The sequence below is a fragment of the Tinamus guttatus genome, unplaced genomic scaffold (genome assembly GCF_059628265.1).
Source record: "Tinamus guttatus ecotype Peru unplaced genomic scaffold, ASM5962826v1 Tinamus_guttatus_pri_ptg000099l, whole genome shotgun sequence".
In the NCBI taxonomy this organism is placed as follows: domain Eukaryota; kingdom Metazoa; phylum Chordata; class Aves; order Tinamiformes; family Tinamidae; genus Tinamus; species Tinamus guttatus.
Genome location: NW_028288633.1, coordinates 509,903 through 527,252, shown reverse-complemented (window position 1 = coordinate 527,252; position 17,350 = coordinate 509,903). Strand labels below are relative to the sequence as shown.

The following is a 17,350-nucleotide window of genomic DNA, read 5'->3' as shown; positions in this document are numbered from 1 at the left end:
AAAAAAAAAAAAAAAAAAGCATTTTGTATTGTATTACTTCACTGCAGCATCTGAGTAAAAGCTTTAATGCTTTTTAGACTAGAATGCAACAACAACCCATCTCATTTAAATCTGTTATTTGGTCAAACAATTGCTTTGTCACATTTAGATGATCTGTGAACCAAACAATTTTCTGTCAGTTTTCCTTGCACTTTACTCACAAGCATACTTTAAAGCATTATCTCATCATTTCAATTGTCTGACCAATCACCATACACCGCTATGGATATTGAACCTTTCTCTTTAGCTGCCACACTCAGTATTTTGTCTGTAAGTGTCACTGTGTGTAGAATAGTATATTCAGAAGAAATTACTTCCAGCATATCTTTTACTTGTCATAACCTGAAAGAATTACATTTTGACAAACTCAGTGTTAACATCGTTGAAGCTGTTAGTCTTTCCCTTCTGAAGGGCTGCTCTGAAGTTTTATCCATTAACTCTGAGCCTATGGCGATGTTCTATAATTTGTAAGACAGTTACCTAACTTTTGAGAACATCTGCTCATTAAGCAATAAAAATTCATTCCAGAGAATTTAGTCCACTGATTGCTTTACTTCCTACCACAATCTAGAAAATGTTATACACGCAGCATCCAAATTTCCCCAACAATGCATGGCGTACACAAAACACTTATCAGCTATTGGCAGCACTGCAAGTCTTTTTTGTCAGCTACTTTTTTTTTTTTTTGTTAAACGGTTGATCAGCAAGTTGAGCATCACTGAAATAAGCAGGCTAGTTTACTATAAAGTTTGTGTTGCACAATAACAACTTTCTAGATGAAGTATTAAGCCACAGTTCTCGAAGTCATGTTTTTTCCACTTTTCGTTAATTTTTTAAGGGTTGATTTAATGTAAGCATATATCTCTCTGCAGCCACCAAATTTCTCCAGTCACGTATTCTTTCTAGCATCTGAAGAATTCAAAATGTAGACTGACTTTAAAAAAAAAAAATTTTTTTTGCATGTTTTCGGCATGTTAAAACCTCTGCATTTAATTCCATAGCAAACTCTTCCCTGCCCTTTTTAATATTAACTCTGGAAATATTCCTCTGTGAACACAAATTACAACATAATACTTGTATTTACGTTTTAAATATATTATATATAGAAATATACATACATATAGAAATTATTCTACCAGAAGTCTTATTGGACAACAAAGTTTTTAAGCAGGAGATGTCTTTTGCTTCTTATAATCACTTCTCAATTAGAAATTCTATTATTTGAATTCAATGGAAAATCTAATACTAGTGTATTAACACTTAGCACAGTGCTGTTGGCTAATTAAAATCCAGAGAATAACAGGAAGTTGTAAAAAGAACATTCCTACATCTCTCAAAGTTAGCTTCACATGACTCCAAACTATTCCCCTCCTGAGGATATGTCTGACAACATGGGCTGTAAGAAGTTTATTTTATATCCTTCTTGGCACCCAAAAAGGAAAACCTCATCAGGAAACAGGTAAATGAGAATTAAAAAGCAACAAAAATCCCTTTATTTAGGAGTTAGTCATATTTAAAACCCAAGATATCTCAATAAAACCAGAAGAAAATTATTTTCTTAGGTTACATCACTTAATCTTTCATTTTAAAAACAATCTCTTTGAGATTAAGCTCTGCTACAGTTTATTACTACTGAAGTCTGTCACATGGTTACCAAGATCCCTGCCATCTATACAAACAGGAATCTGCAAACCTGAAAACCTAGTCAATGAATCCCCTCCGCCCTACTTTGGCTACCACAGTAAACATTTTGCTTTCTTATGAAAGCTTAGATTTTGTTTTCAATTTTTTTCTATTTCAGCATTTACATTCTATCAATTAACTAAAAATCCAGAAGCTCCTTTCTTAGTCCTTCAAACACCCAAAGTCTTTGAGATAACATATTCCTGTTAGCACAGCATATCTGTCAAACCCCCAGCATTTCCCTTCATTTATTTTATAAAGCTCCAAATGCAGCAGGCCTGCAGTAAATTCAGGAATGTTAAATTGAACTGAATGCATTCACATAAATCACAGATTTAGAGAAGAAAACACTCAGAAAGGATTCCCTTTGAAGGAGGGAACAGAAACAAATAAATCACTGAACAAAATGTGGCAAGGATTTAGATACTCTCTGCATAATTCTGCCTTGTACAGAATACTATGAACTTCTAAAAAGCCCTTGAATTAAGTTCCATTACCCCTGAATTAAATCCTATTTGATGATAACTTTTCTTTCCTCCAGAGCAACCATGTGGAATGGTCAGAGAACAAGAAATATCCATTTTATTTAAATGAAAAAATATATATTTTTCAATTCATGACAAGTGGAAGTTTTTTTTCCTTTTTTTTCCCCCCCTACTTTTAGGTAACTTCTACGCAAGTATGCACATACACTGTTTATCATGTGTCATGTCTAATTAAAACTTGTTGCTCACTGACAAAGAATGCATACTTTTTGCAATGCATCATTATTCCACTAGAGGGTAGCATCATGCTAAAAGCCTTGTTTCAGTCTTCCTGTAATAATCTGTTCAAATTCTTGAGGGCTCTTCAGCAGTACCCTCTCTTCATACTGTTAGGCCCCTCATTCTCTTCAGGGTAGCATTTTGAGTGAGAGGAGAGTTCAGGAAATATCTAACAGTTCCATTAATAAAATCAGTTATGATTCTTTGATAGAGACACTGAACTGCACTCGCTATTAGACAAAATGGGAACACAATGAGAGGAAGCAGTATTTCCCCCAAAATACTCAACAAGTAGTTTCATACATACCTAAAGCTTCAAAGAAAAGGGCAGAGATCTGTTTGAAGACACCGAGCACATAAAAACACCCTTCTTTTCAGAACCTTAAGCTACAATATCTTCTCTTCAGCTAACGTACATGTAACATTTTAATGAGAAAATGCAACAGTTGTTAAGTAGAGAGCAGTAAGTGAACCCCTCTACCAGTACAATGAAAGACATGGACTATTTCAAGTAGATGAGAGGAAGTTCAAGGAAGAGAGCAAGATCTAACTGTGGATACAGAACAGTATTTAATCCTTTGCTAACCCTGAGAATTAAACTGCAAGGTTTTGGCAAGGGATGGGAGAAACTATGTTCGTGGGTATTCTCTATTGTACCATTTCTGTCAGCAATTAAGTGTTTAAAAACTAGCTTTCTGGTCCATATTAAGGTACAATTCTTCCTTCAACCATGCCAGGATTAAGAATCACCAGCATTCTTTTAATAACCAACATACATACAAAATCAGCTTGTCAACGATCTGTTCTCCAGAGTGAAAATGCCAGTCACCTCACTTTCTGTCTTACAAAGAGCACGATCCTTTCCTTACTGGACGCTATTTCAGGAGTGTTGTTTGTTTTGAAATAAATCAGTTCGACATCAGCCATCTGGGAGGCAGGGTACAATGCTGCATGCCTACCCGAGTCCTATAGTACGAAATTCTGTCCAAGTGGCTCAGTTGTCTGAGACTGAAAAAAAAATATTTCCTATCTTTCAACACGAAATATACATACACACACACGCACACGGATCAATTGTTTCTTACTGTAGCATCCTCATCTCTCAATGTACAGATGTTTTAACTTATACGCTTACTGAAGTCAGACTGTCAAAACAAACATCAAACTATCACACTGAGAATACTCGAGCACCTTCAAGTGCTGAACAGACGATTTAAAAAACCCCATTCTCACAGATATTCAGTGTGAAATAGCATTCAAGCTACAAAATCAGCCTACAGCAGCGTGAAAGAGGAAGCAACCTGACTAGCGTATCTGCAAGAAGAACCAGTATTGAAAGAAGTAAGACTGAAACCGCAGCCAGAGAAGATGCAAACTTGTAACTGGAGAGAAAAAGGGGGAGGAAACCAGGCCCACACTAGAAGAGAAATCCTTTTTTTTTTTTTTTTTTTTTTTAATTTAAACATCCTTCCCAAAGTCTGGAGTTGAAACAGATCTGCTGATCTTGTCATCTACCTTCTGTGAACAGGTTTCATGAAGCTCAGTAGCACTTGTTCAGAGTTGGTCTGAAGAGACAGAACAAATCAATAGTGCTGAGCCAGTAAGTTTCAGCCTTGGTCATAATACATGGGAAACATGCTGCAAAAAGGAGATTTTTATACTTAATTATCTATATTAAACATATCAGATGGCATTAAATATATTTGATTGCATAAACTGTACTAAAAATGTAGTGCTAGCATCATCCCAGAGAAAGAAATTTACCATAATACACATTTCCTTAAAACATCATCTCACTGAATTCTGAAAAAAGTCACTCGACATTTACTCACTCCTGCTGATCCAACCTTGAGAGGAAGGCCACACTATTTAAAGGCAACAACCAAGGTTGTTTTTTTCTTCTAAAAATATACTAAAAAACTAACAAAGTATTTTTAAAGACTTTAATAAAAATATAAAGATAACTAAAAATAAATAAAAACCCCACACCCTTATTTCAGCATGCTCTTCCAGGGAGGCTGTAGCAATCTTTTTATGTTACAATCACACTGCCTAGTAGAGAGCATGACATAGATAATACCAAAGGTACAGCAGGTCTAAGAACAAAAATCACAACCATCAATGCAAACACAAGCACTAAGTGTTATATTTTCTAAACAGATCCCAGAAACACTGGTGGTTTCACTACCCCTTAGCTGAAACTGTTGGCAAGACGTTCTTTTCTTGCAAGACATATAGATGACATGACATAGACCACTAGTAGACCCAGTGAATGCAACTCTTAAATATCACCGTAAAACTATATTAACAATTGTTCAAAAAATCATGACAAATTACTTGTGTTCTCAAGTTCATTGTTCAAATACCAAGACAAGGAAAGAGGGGACCCAATAAAAGTAATTCTGTAGAGTTTTATAATACTAGTCATTTATTGTTATCTGAATTAAACTGAACACACATGCTTGTGAATTGTGGATCAGTTCTCATGAATATTAGGTATTTATTCTCTCTGTAAGCCAAGAATAACAACACTTTTTTTCTGAAGGTTTTCCGCACAAATCTATATTTCATTTCTTCCAAAATACCTCGGGGCCACCAAGCACGCAAGTCAGAGCACTTGTAGTCAGAGACTGCTCAGAAGTCTGGACCAACATCTAGATATCATTTTATGAAGAATCTCTTCTCAGTGCATGATCCAAAACAACTACTTTCCTGACAAACCCAGAGGAAAACCTTCCTATTTTCCAATGCAGGAGAGAACAGAAAGCAGCTGTCTACTTTGAGAAGAAAAGAGATAAACCGCAATATATATCTTTGTGGCAAAACCAGAAAACAACCACAGATGAGATGAAGATTATATATATATATATATATATATATTTAGGAGTCCTGGGCAACTTCTCCAGGTACTATGAGAAAGCAGCTTCAGGAGACCAATTCTAAAAATATATCTTTAAACCTGTCCACCCTGTTTCTATCTCAGGAATGCTTCATTTCATAAAGCAAAAAGGAACTGTGGAATCCATTTTTTACTCAAGAGCAGCTATTACTTTTGAAAACTTCTAGAACATTTGCATACGCCTTCTGATTTCTGCTTTATTTTTACAAGTTGCTGCAAAGATTGCAAAACTAAAACAAATCATATTCTGCTAGATACATTACCAAGAAGAAAGGCATATTAAGCACTAGCTGAACACATAAAATTTTGTTTTATATTCTTTGTGTCATGGTCAGACTCTTCTCTAATTCTTTCTTAAATTCAGACATAGAAAATTAGGCTACATTTCTTTTTAAAGTTCTCGCGTCTCACAGCATGTAGATATTTCCGCACTTAGACTACTATGTACTTCAGTATTTTTAAGAAAAAATACTAAATTATCTTCTCAGATGAAATTATTAATGTGCCTGAACATTTAGAAGACAGCAGAACTGATTCACAGTAAAAGCTTTCACTAGACATGCCCAACAACCTTTTAAAATAGAATTACATATATGCCACGGGTTACAAGAACTTTTGATCAAGCAGATTTGGATTTCTAATTGAGTATTTGACACTATGCCTCAGAAAACTTATCTTTCAATTAATGTAATTTAATTTGGTGTTCAAACCCCATCACAACGCAAAAGGCTGCTAAAATATTGTAAATATATGTTGCTGTATGTTTAATTTATTATTTATGAGAGTGAGGAGAGTTTGTAATTTGGTAGCAAGGGAACTGGCACTAGGCATGATCTCATCTAACATCTCTGTTAATCTGGAAAATGGCAAACAGAATGTGAATTCTATTAACAGAAAATTCTTAAACTGAGGAATGCTGTAAATAGTGACAGGGTAAGAAATAATACTGATAGCACCAGGGCTAAATCCTGTGTCTAGTAAAAATAATAGCAAAATTTATCATTTAATGGCACAGGACGAGGGTCCCAAATTTCTTTCAGGACTAAAGACGACAACAAAAATATTCAGTGTAGGCAAAAAACATGTGAACAAGAATCAGGGTTGAGGCAGAGAGAGGAAAAAAACATCACACAAATATGATTTCTATAGCAGACATGAAGGAAAATCGAGAAAATCCTAAGGAAAGTTTTAACATAAGACATATTTCTGTTGAGTCCTACACGAATTCGAGGTAGTCTTCTCAGAAAACATCTTCGTAGCTTTCAACTAAGAACATTAATTTAAAGACATACCACAAAAGAACAGCAAAAAAAAAAAAAAAAAGAGAGAAAAAACAGAAAAAGTGACATGCCCAATTAGGCTTCAGAGAGCTGAATAATATGGCTCAACTGTGTGAACAAGTTAAAATGCTTTATAGAGACAAGCTCTATAGACAGACTTCACTCCTTTTTCCGTAATGCACTGCTAGACAGAAAAAGATATTGATATTCAACACACTAGGCAGAGGCAAAATTCATCACAGCTTTCACTGTAAATTCTTACTACTGAAATCAAATATTCTGTTTATGTACAGCCTACTGCAAAGCTCTACTATCCTAAATAAACATTCAGTTTTATTTCCTTCAACACTACTAGATGCATTCCCAACTTTCTTATATTTAAATATTTCCAAAACAAGCTAACATTTTCACCCACTCCAACAGAGAGAAGAGTTGGGCTATAACGACCTGGACAGCAGATACCACTAGCTGGCCAACCACAGAGCAAGAAACAAAACACAGAAGTTTGCATGAGGTAAATGCTCTACTTTTTCAGCAAAGCCTTGTGACTGGAATATCTCACAATTGTATGAACTTCCGCAAGACGAACTGGAAATGCACACACTTTTCATGTAAGGAAAATAAATCCAGAAGGCAACTGCAAGAGGCAGGGAAAGAAGAACAAGTGGTTCTCTCTTTTGAAAGTACTGGCAATGCCCAGTAAAAGCCACATTGTTGTAGTTAGATTCTTCCCAGCAACCAACTAGGTTTACAGAGATGAGCAGCAGAACATTTCCACATTTCTAAACTCACAGACTACTTTCAAAATCATCATTTTGAATGGCACTGCAACATCACAAAGGAAATTTATCTTTCCTAAAAGCCACAAGAGGTTTAGAAACTTAGATAACTGAGTTTCTCTGAACCCAAAATGAAATAAGGTAAATTTTAAGAACACTAGTAGGGTTAAAAAAATAATAACAAACAGCATGTGTTTGTAAGTATAATACACAAAGGTGCAATCATTTAAGTAGTAGCAGTGTTCTACCCAGGGCGCTCTCAAGCATTTCCTTACTACAGACATAAACAGACTTCCTTGGCAAGTGCTTTCACTCCCACTCACTGTCACAAAGTACAGCTCAGGCAGATAACCCGTCTGCAGAAACTACTGCAGAAACTACTATTGCTTACGATGAACAAGCAACACAGGGAAAGTACTGTGGGAAATGTAGTATTGTAAAGTCAAACAACAACAAAGTATTATGTTTACTTTGCATCAAGCTTTGCTTCAGATCATCTACTACATGTACTTCTTTGCTAATTGCTGACACATTCCCTGGATGGACAACCCAGCCATTTTCCAGCTGTACCACATGACTACTTTGCTCTTTCTTCCTCTCATTTGCAGAAGTCCCTTTAGCTTTACTGGCATCTTTTTCCTCATCCAGCATACTGAAAGATTTGTAATATTCAAAAGATTAAATAATATTTCCCTAGAGTCTCACTCATCCTTTCTAAACATTTTCAACATTCTTCTCTGAATAATTTGCCTGAACAGCTCTAACAATATTTGAAAATAAAAAAGTTGGATCATGTTCCTGATCAGCTTTTCAGCCACCAGTAAACACTCTAAAAGAGTGATTTATTATCACAAATTCATGATCCTTCCATAATTAGTTCTTTCTCACCGTCTCTTCCCGCAACCAGCTAAATCTCTTAAAACAATCTTTTTGTTAGGCAAAATTGTCATGCTTTTTTAATACATCCGCTCAAACTCACTTTCGACGTAACTGTGATCCTCAGCAAAAACACTACGCGATTGCATTTTTAATCCAGCTCACTAAGAAGAAAAGCATCACCTGGTACAAGTATGAAAAAGAAAAAGTAAATTCACCAGTCCAACAAAACACATAAAAAGTAGATCAATTTACTGTAGAAAGACAGACATACAAGTCTATCAGTCTCACTATTACTGTGGCATAAAGCACAAATCATTAAAATATTTAAGTCATGAAAGAAAATTTCTATGTGCTTCTGAGAACACAGAAGAGCTATCTAGGATTTCCAAGAAGGGCCCACAGCAAAAGTAGAACCATTTAAACAATCACTACGATTTCATATTCAACATTAATCACGACCCCCCCACACACAAAGTGTGATTTTTGGAGACACTAACTCTCAAGAACAGAATCAGGGCAGACATAGGATCACTGTTCTATCCTGTAAAAGCATTGTCTCTTACAAATTTGTAATCATTCTCTTTGACCGACACCACAAGAATCAGAAAGCGATCACATTTACTACCATTTTGCTTCAGATACAGACAGTAATTCAGTCTTGCTCCTAAGAACATGACATTCAGAATTAAACAATATGAGAAACATTTGCAAAACTACAGTCACAGAAAGCATCAACAACCAGATGGAGAGCAGTCTGAAATTTACAGTTTTAGAGGAATTTTTAGAACAGGAACCTTATTTAACAATTGACTAATTTGAACAAAACAAAAAAACTAATTTCATACACAGTTCTAAAAATCAGAAAATTAAGCTTCAACAAAAAAGCTATTTTTCTAGATTAAAATCACAGGCAGCTGTTTGAAGAGATGTTTACCTTTATTTGCTGAACTATGTGAGTAAACCATGTGCCTAATAATACAGCATTTTATCGAAACAGACATATATCTGCCTTCATAATTCAGGAAACAAGCAAAGGGGGTGTCAAAACTCATTAGGTCTTATTACTCCTAATTATATGCTCAGACCCCAATCTGCAATTACACTAAGCACAAAATAGTATTTTAATGATAAGGAAAAAATCAACTGTACTAACAAGTTTGACAGATTTTCACTGGAACAAATGATCTTTTAAATTATCTGCCTATTAGAAAGAAAAAAGGGTTTCAAAATGGTCGATTTAAAAATCTAAAAAATTCTAACAACTATTCTGTCAACTTTACTTTTGTTTGATGCAGAATGACATTCATAATAACCACAATTCCTTGTCCCAGATTATCTTTTAAGACAACAGCATATCACAGTTCCGTATACTTATTAAAATGTCTGAATAAATGAATGTTGTAAGAATTGGATATAGGCAGCACTTTGGATTGAAAAACTAACAGGTTAAGACTCCACAGCCCGAACAACCAAAAGAGAGAACACACTTAACTTTGAGATTTCCAGCAGAACAGCAAAAAGCAGTAGAAGACAAACTGTCTGCACATTCTAAGACACCAAAAAAATACTAAAAACTATCAATGCCATGAAATAGGAAAGGCACTGGGAGCTCGTATATATATACGGAATGTAAGAGGAAAAGCAATACAGTAAGTTCAAGGGAAAAGTCCAACAAAAGTAGCATGCTTTTACATATGTTGAGCACCCCCACCCAAGACACTATAGAAGAAAAGCTGGTTAATGAAGTAGAGGGTATTGAGATATTAGAAATGCTTTCACAGTATTATGCTATGTTTTTATGCATCTCTGGAACACAAACATAGTCCAATCACAAGACTGAAAAAGAAACACAGCTCTAACTTAACATTTTTAGACTAACCTATAAGCTCTACCCTCAGTTTTCTACTCTACTCCAATTGAATTACATGCAAAAGAATTGTTTTCACCCACTAAGCTGCTAAGCTATCTACACTTTTCAGGTAATACTCTTACATTTTTATCTTCCATACATATTATGTTCTCTAAATAAACAAACACTTTTAGGATTGCCCTAACTCCTCCTGTTGCTGGATTCTCAAGCTTGATTTGATTAGTCACTTGCTTATCTTACCATACTGCTGTTTCTTTCATGAAGATACACAGGCCTCTTATAGTCTGGAAACACCCACAAATACTTGTTTGTAAACTTGATGTCGTTTGCCTCTATTTAATTCAGTAGTCTTCCAAGTGGTCTCCTTGGAGGTGTTGTGAATGGAAGCCTCTGGCTCACTTAGTAGATCTAGCTGTGGCACAGAACTTCACAATTCTAATAAAACTTTAATGCAACCATTATTTTAGCATATTTTATGAGCTCCCTACAGATGGCAATACAGGGTCCTACAGGAAATGGCAGGCATGAACTCCTTTTCTCCTAGGCTCTTCCACATGTGCCAAGAGCAGGTAATCGCCTTACACTGTCATCACGTTTCTCAGCACTGAAATTCAGAATCAATTTAGCATCTCATACTTTCCAACAGTATACAGTTCTGCATTATCATGTCATGAAAACAAAGCGTTTTAGCACTGCAAAAGTTTTAGGAGTATCTGAAGTACTATCCACGCAGAATGTCTTTATAGCCACAGTTTTGAAGCTTTGTTTTTCCCTCAACTTGCAGACATCTTTCAATACATGTAACAGACACACATATGGCAAGGCAGTGCCTACACTGGAGCCCATGGTAAGTCTGGTTTTTTGTGTGCGTGTACAAGTAGAAGATGCCCTCCCTTACAATGATGACAGGTGAAAAACAAGAGGATTTAGAGACTTTACTCAGAGTCCCAGTAGCTCCTCTAGAGCTCCTGGATTAAAATGGAAGATATCACAGTATGGACCTTTAAAATTACTACTAGCTGCCCAGATCTCCTTAACAACATAAAAGAAAATGCAGACAGCATTTTATTCTAGACCAGGAAGTTTACTGCAATGTCATACTGTACAATGGTATAGAAAATGTCTGCTTTCTTCAAAAATGTTAATTTGTGAGCAGGGATACTAGAGACAAGGCAAGAGGAAAATTCAACACAAAGTTCAACGCAAGCGTAACAAACTATCCAACAGTGCTGACCTGAATCATTCCTCAGAAAGCCTCTGTTAATGGTACCCTTCAAAGCCATATGCAGGAGCGCTGGATTTCAATCAATACCCCAAAGGACTTGACTCTTGGCTAGACATCTGTATTACAGAATCACAGAACTGTTGAGGCTGGAAGGGACCGCTGGAGAGCGTCCAGGCCAAAGCCCTTGCTCAAGCAGCGTCACCCACACCACACTGCCCTGAACAGCATCCAGGTGGCTTTGGGATTTCACCAAGGAAGAAGACATCACAATCTCTCTGGGCAACACGTGCTAAGGCTCTCTCACCCTCATAGTCAACAAGTTCTTCCTCATTTTCAGACACACCTTCCTGTGTTTCAGTTTGTGCCCTTTGTTTTTCATCCTATCACTGGACATCACTGAGAGGAGGCTAGACTCATCCTCTTTATGCTCTCCCTTCAGACACTTAATATTGACAAACCCTTTTTCCACCTGCTGGCAAGGTGCCACCAGCAGCTCCTCCATAAAGCTGCTTTCCAGCAGTTTGCTCCCAGCCTGTACTGACCCTAGGAGCTACTCCTCCCAGGTGAAGGTCTCTGCACATCCCTTGGTTGAACTTCACCTCACCAAGCTGTCTAGGTCCCTCCGAATGGCAAGCCCACAGGTGTATCAGATACAGCTTTTGTATCCTCAGAAAAATCGCCCAGAGTGTGCTCACTCCCTTCATCCAGGTCACTGATGAGCAACTTGAACAATACAGGTTGGACCCAGTGCTGACCCCAGGGGGACACCACAGTCTGGCCTTCAACCAGACTGCTCATTGTGCCACTGACCACAATCCTCTGAGCTCTGCCTTGCCAACGGTTCTCAACCCGTATCACTGTCTGTTCGTCTATCCCACACTTCCTGAGGTTGCCGACGAGAACGTTATGAAAGACAGTGCTGAATGCCTTCCAGAGGTCAAGGTAGAAAACAGCCAATGCTATCCTCTCGTCTACCCAGTCAAACATCCCATTGTAGAAGGCTATCAAATTGCTTAGGCATGATTTTCCCTTATGAATCCCGATTGACTAATCCTGTTCACAGAATCGTTCTAGTCATTAAAAGACCTTCAAGATTTTCAAGTCCAATCGTAAGACCCTCAACCCCATGGCCTTAAGTGCCTCATCTACACATTTCTTGAACACTGCCAAGGACAGTGCCTCCATCACTTCCCTGGGCAGCCTGTTCCAATGCTTCATCACGTAGAAATTTTTCTCAATATCCAATCTGAATCTCCACTGGCACAGCTTGAGACCATTTCCTCCTGTCCTAACAGTAGTGCTTAGAGATTGCATCCAGGATGACCTGCTTCATCACCATTCCAGGGATGGTGGTGAGGCTGATTGTCCTCTGATTTCCCAATCCTCCTTCTTGCCCTGTTTGAAGGCTGGCTAGCCTTCTTCCTATTCTGGAAATCTCAGCGAATCACTCCATCTTTCTGCCTAAATTCTTAATGCTTCCAGGACACCTAAGCTTTATGTACAAGAAGAAACACATCACCCAGTAACCAGTTCCTGCGCTGAAAGTCTGGATAACACCCTAACAGACTAGGAATAGCCTCTAAAATAACAGAGAGAAAAAAAAAAAAAAAAGTCATTTTTTCAAATGTGACATCACCACTTAAAGCTGGGAGCTTGCATCCTCTGCAGATCCCCTGCTTCTAATTAAGCTTCTGGAGTAACACAAGAATGTTATCTATAGCAACATCTACCACTAAATTTGACTGATAACAGTCACTTCAACAGTCATTTATTCCAAGCACATCTTTCACCTATAAAGTTATCTTCTGCAGCAAAATCTCAAGCTGTTCTCTCAACTCCTCACCAAAACCTTACAGAAGGAGAAATACTTGGAATGTTCTCAGATCCTGCCTGACAATTTACAGGCCGTAGGTGCCAAAAGAATCTGGAAAAGTGTAATTCACAGATCACAGTATCCATTCTTTCTGTATACAGCAGCATAGGGCAAGCAAGCTTTTTATCCTTAGGGTTTTCTAAAATTGAGATAGCCAATCTCTCAAAAGAGTGTTGAAAACCTACCTGAAGTCGTGAGTCAACAGATATCACACAACTTCCACCTCATGTTCATAAATATGTAAGGATCTAATTAATACAATTAACAAATGCAAGTCTACGCAATAACAAAAATGGTCATGGTTCACATCAGATCTAGCAGACTCTGGGTAAACACTTTGACCTATACAGGATTCAAAAATCAGCTTCATTTGCTTGACATTTTCATCTTTTCTATCTCCTATCCTTCATAGGAGAAGACAGGTACAGAACTAAGATCATCTGAATTATTTTACATACTTCTAGGCTGAAGAAAAAAAGATTACAATATAGGAACCAGGGCATTCCCTACAGCTTACCTTCACAAAACCTGGGTGCCGTCTCAAAAGGCATCATGGCTTCTCTTTCACAGCCCTATCTCTTTCTCCACATTTACGCTTACAGAGAGGCTGCGCTGGACACACGAAAAACAACAGTAGCAATAACTCAGCTGCTGAAGTTATTAGCCTTACTTACTTTTGGCAGGAAAAGAGATAAGCCAAAAGAAAACTTGCAAATCACAGCAGTGTGTCTGCCTTGTTGCGGTCTATGTTCCACTGCCACTACCCTTGGTAAAGCGGCTCCCACCTACCTTATTTCACCAGCAAACCAGAACCAGCCTCTCGGTAGAGAACATTCCACTTCAGAGACAATCCATATCTCACCTTGCCTAACTCAAAAGATGTTTGGTGTACAGGTGCCATTTGGATATTAATAGGCAATTTTCCTCATTATTACCTATATTAAAAATATATACAAATGATTACACTTTCTCCCTCCCCCCCTCAAAAAAAACCTGCTTAAGTGAAATGATGGGCGCATAGACAAACCCTTGTGGCCAACCACAGACTGCTTTACAGCAGATTTTGTTCTAACAATCATAGAAGTCTACCAACAAAGGCTTATCTATATTCAGACTCTAAGGGGTTTCAAATTCATTCCTGGTGAACAATAATTTTTAGCAAGTATGGATAAAATGCAAAGGAATTGATAAATTATGCCATAAATACATAACCAGTGCATCTGAGCACTGTTTCTTACCAGCATCACTTATTTGGAAGCAAAATTAGAAATTACTGACAATGACACACACCTAAAAGCTCTTCCATTACTATCTTGAAAATCTCCTACAATCTACTGTTTCTGAGGCTAGGATTCCAGAGAATACCACAGATGAAACAGCTCAGGGCACTGATATCCAACCAGTTCCCTCCAAGACACTTCCATTCAGCCTCCAAATAACTACTACCTTTCTAATACACTTTCATATACATACATATTTACTTCCAGAAGTTGCCACGAAATTCTTGCCAAACTCTCATGCATGTGGACAACACAGCTGGTTCGTGGAGGTCCAGTTCTTTATCAATATTCATACTAGGGTTGTAATTTAAACCAATTTCTACTGTCAAACTGTTTTGTACCATCTGTCCAATTAATTCATGCTAATTTCTAGACTGAACTGTTTATACATGAAGATATTACCTCATCCATTTAATTTTCTAGGGCAGGTACAATCTGCAAGAGTTAGGCAAAAGCAATTTTCTTCAGCCAAGAATATCAGCTGCTTTACTGTCAACAAGCTAGAAGTTAGACCGTACACACCATCAGCACTAGAAAGTAACTGTTCCTGAAGAGATTTTCAAGAAGGATTCACTTTAACAAATAATTTCTGAATCCTTCTCTCATAATCTACACGAATGAATAAAGTTTTCATCACTAATGTCTTGTAATTCTTTCTATAAAAGACGGCAGAAACTTCTACAGAGTAGGTCAGAGAAACCAATACCAAAACATTTTCAGCAATAGTTAGTTTCCTAAATAGTCCAGGGTCAGTTGTACTGCCAACAAATATTAAAGTTCTGCTTTTCAAAGGAAGCTTACAGAGATGGGCTTTAAACTTCTATTTGCAGTTGAAACCAACATGGGTCTACATCTTCCCCAAGCATCCTTGAAAACCTGACTTCAGAGCTCTTTAGGGAGGAATGCAGGAGAGACAGAGCACAGCAAAGGGAAGGGAAGACAATAACAAGGGAATAAGAAAGTGAGACGTAAGAGATTAATGACAAAAAGTTGGAAAACAAAGAAGAGAAGTTATCCTACCAGAGACAGCACCTCTTGTCAGTCAAGACAAGAAACATTGCCTCCCAAAAAGAATCTGGCATCAGGAAATGGCAGAAGCGATGGGGGAAGACCAAATCTGACCTGAGGTAAGAAAAAAATGGGAGTTACGATCTAGATTTTTCAAGCTTTGTCTTCTTCAGGATGTTTAAAAAAAAAAAAAAAGTGAAAAAATAAAAATGCCTTTCTTCAGCTACATTTTGTTAGTGATGACAGCGGTGCTATTGAACCCACACATGGAGCAGGACCAACACTATTTTAATCAAAATATGACATTCTGTATAAATATTGGAGTGCCACTACAAACCCCTAACAAGCCAAAACATTTGGAATAACATACTTGCATACAGAAATATCAATGCAATGGAGCATTGGGTCATTAATTCCTAGCTTTAACAGACTTCCATCTCTGGCAAGTCAAACTCTCTCCTAGTATCTTACATGCAAAAAGGAGGAAATATCACTGTCTTCTGTAACTAGATTTCCTGTTTAATTGTGATACATAAACTAAAAATATTAGCCAGTCTCCAACTGAAGAAAGAGCCACTTTTAAACAAAGTCTCTTATTAGCTCCAAATAAAGCAATTGGTATAAAACTAGAACTATGAAGTTCACTGCAGGGTCAAAAATGGACACTAATAATTACAGTTTTGATATTAAGATAAATTATACAATAAGCTTAAAAATAATACTAAGTATTTCAACATAAAAATAATACAAAATCCATGAAATAAAAGCAGCTTCCTTATACCATGAACTTGAGGTGCATTTTCAGAGCAAACCTGGAAACACAAATGTGTTTTTTTTTCCCCAAATACTTTCAAGATTCCATTCCTGTGAGCCCTCTCCGTGACTAAAAGTGAGCTCCAAACTTGAATCAACGACCTCGAGTACAGAAGGTCACCAATCATCTCTACTCACCTTCGAATTACAAATCTGAGATCCACAAGTTAAGAGTATTTTTGTGTGAGGTTATAAATACAGTAAGAGTTTAAAGATATTTTTACAATAAAATCCAACAATGTTAACTCAAGAGACATCTCACCCACCTGTTTCGGCAAACAGTTATGGCCTAAACTAAATAAAGCTCTTCAGAACAGCTCAAAACCAAAACCTTGATTTACACATACTGCAAACCAGTGAAAATATGAAGCATGTCTTTACACTCTGCACTGAAATCCAAACAATCTTTCTTAATTGTGTCAAAGTTGATTATAATAACACTACGCAGAGTTAACACAAATGTAGATAATGGTAGTGACCATACCTACAAAAACCACAGAAACAAATATAAACCAGAAGTTCAGCTGATGCTTTAGAATAAAGCAAGGGAACCAAATGGTAATTTATAATCTAATTACATACTGAGTGAAAACACTTATGTTCATGGGTCCTAATCATCATCTCGGACTCATGTAACATAATCTTTTGTGTGCATTATGAAACAGGGATTATGGCCTCTCTTACACAGATAATTCCCTTTTTTTGACTCCTTCTCTGTATCAACCTTTCTGAGGTAAGCATCTTTCAAGTTTCAATCCATGCAATAGTTCCTCTTCACACAAGTCCTGAGTCATGAACAACATCCTCTTGAAATTTTATGAAGTAATGCAACCAAGCTGTATGCAGTGTCTTGGACAGTGCTGCCTATAGTTAAGTTGTTTTGTCTCTTTTTACTATGACTTTTTTTTCACAGCTTCCAACTACCAAATTTGACCATCTCGTCTAAATCCTCTAAGGC

The 17,350-nt window shown here is 37.0% G+C and overlaps 1 protein-coding gene across 2 annotated transcripts in view; it reads right to left on the bottom strand.

The window, feature by feature from the left end:
- Nucleotides 1-17,350, bottom strand: part of LOC104572794 (E3 ubiquitin-protein ligase KCMF1) — a 41,808-nt gene that overhangs the window by 18,446 nt on the left and 6,012 nt on the right. The gene's annotated exons all lie outside the window — the stretch shown is intronic.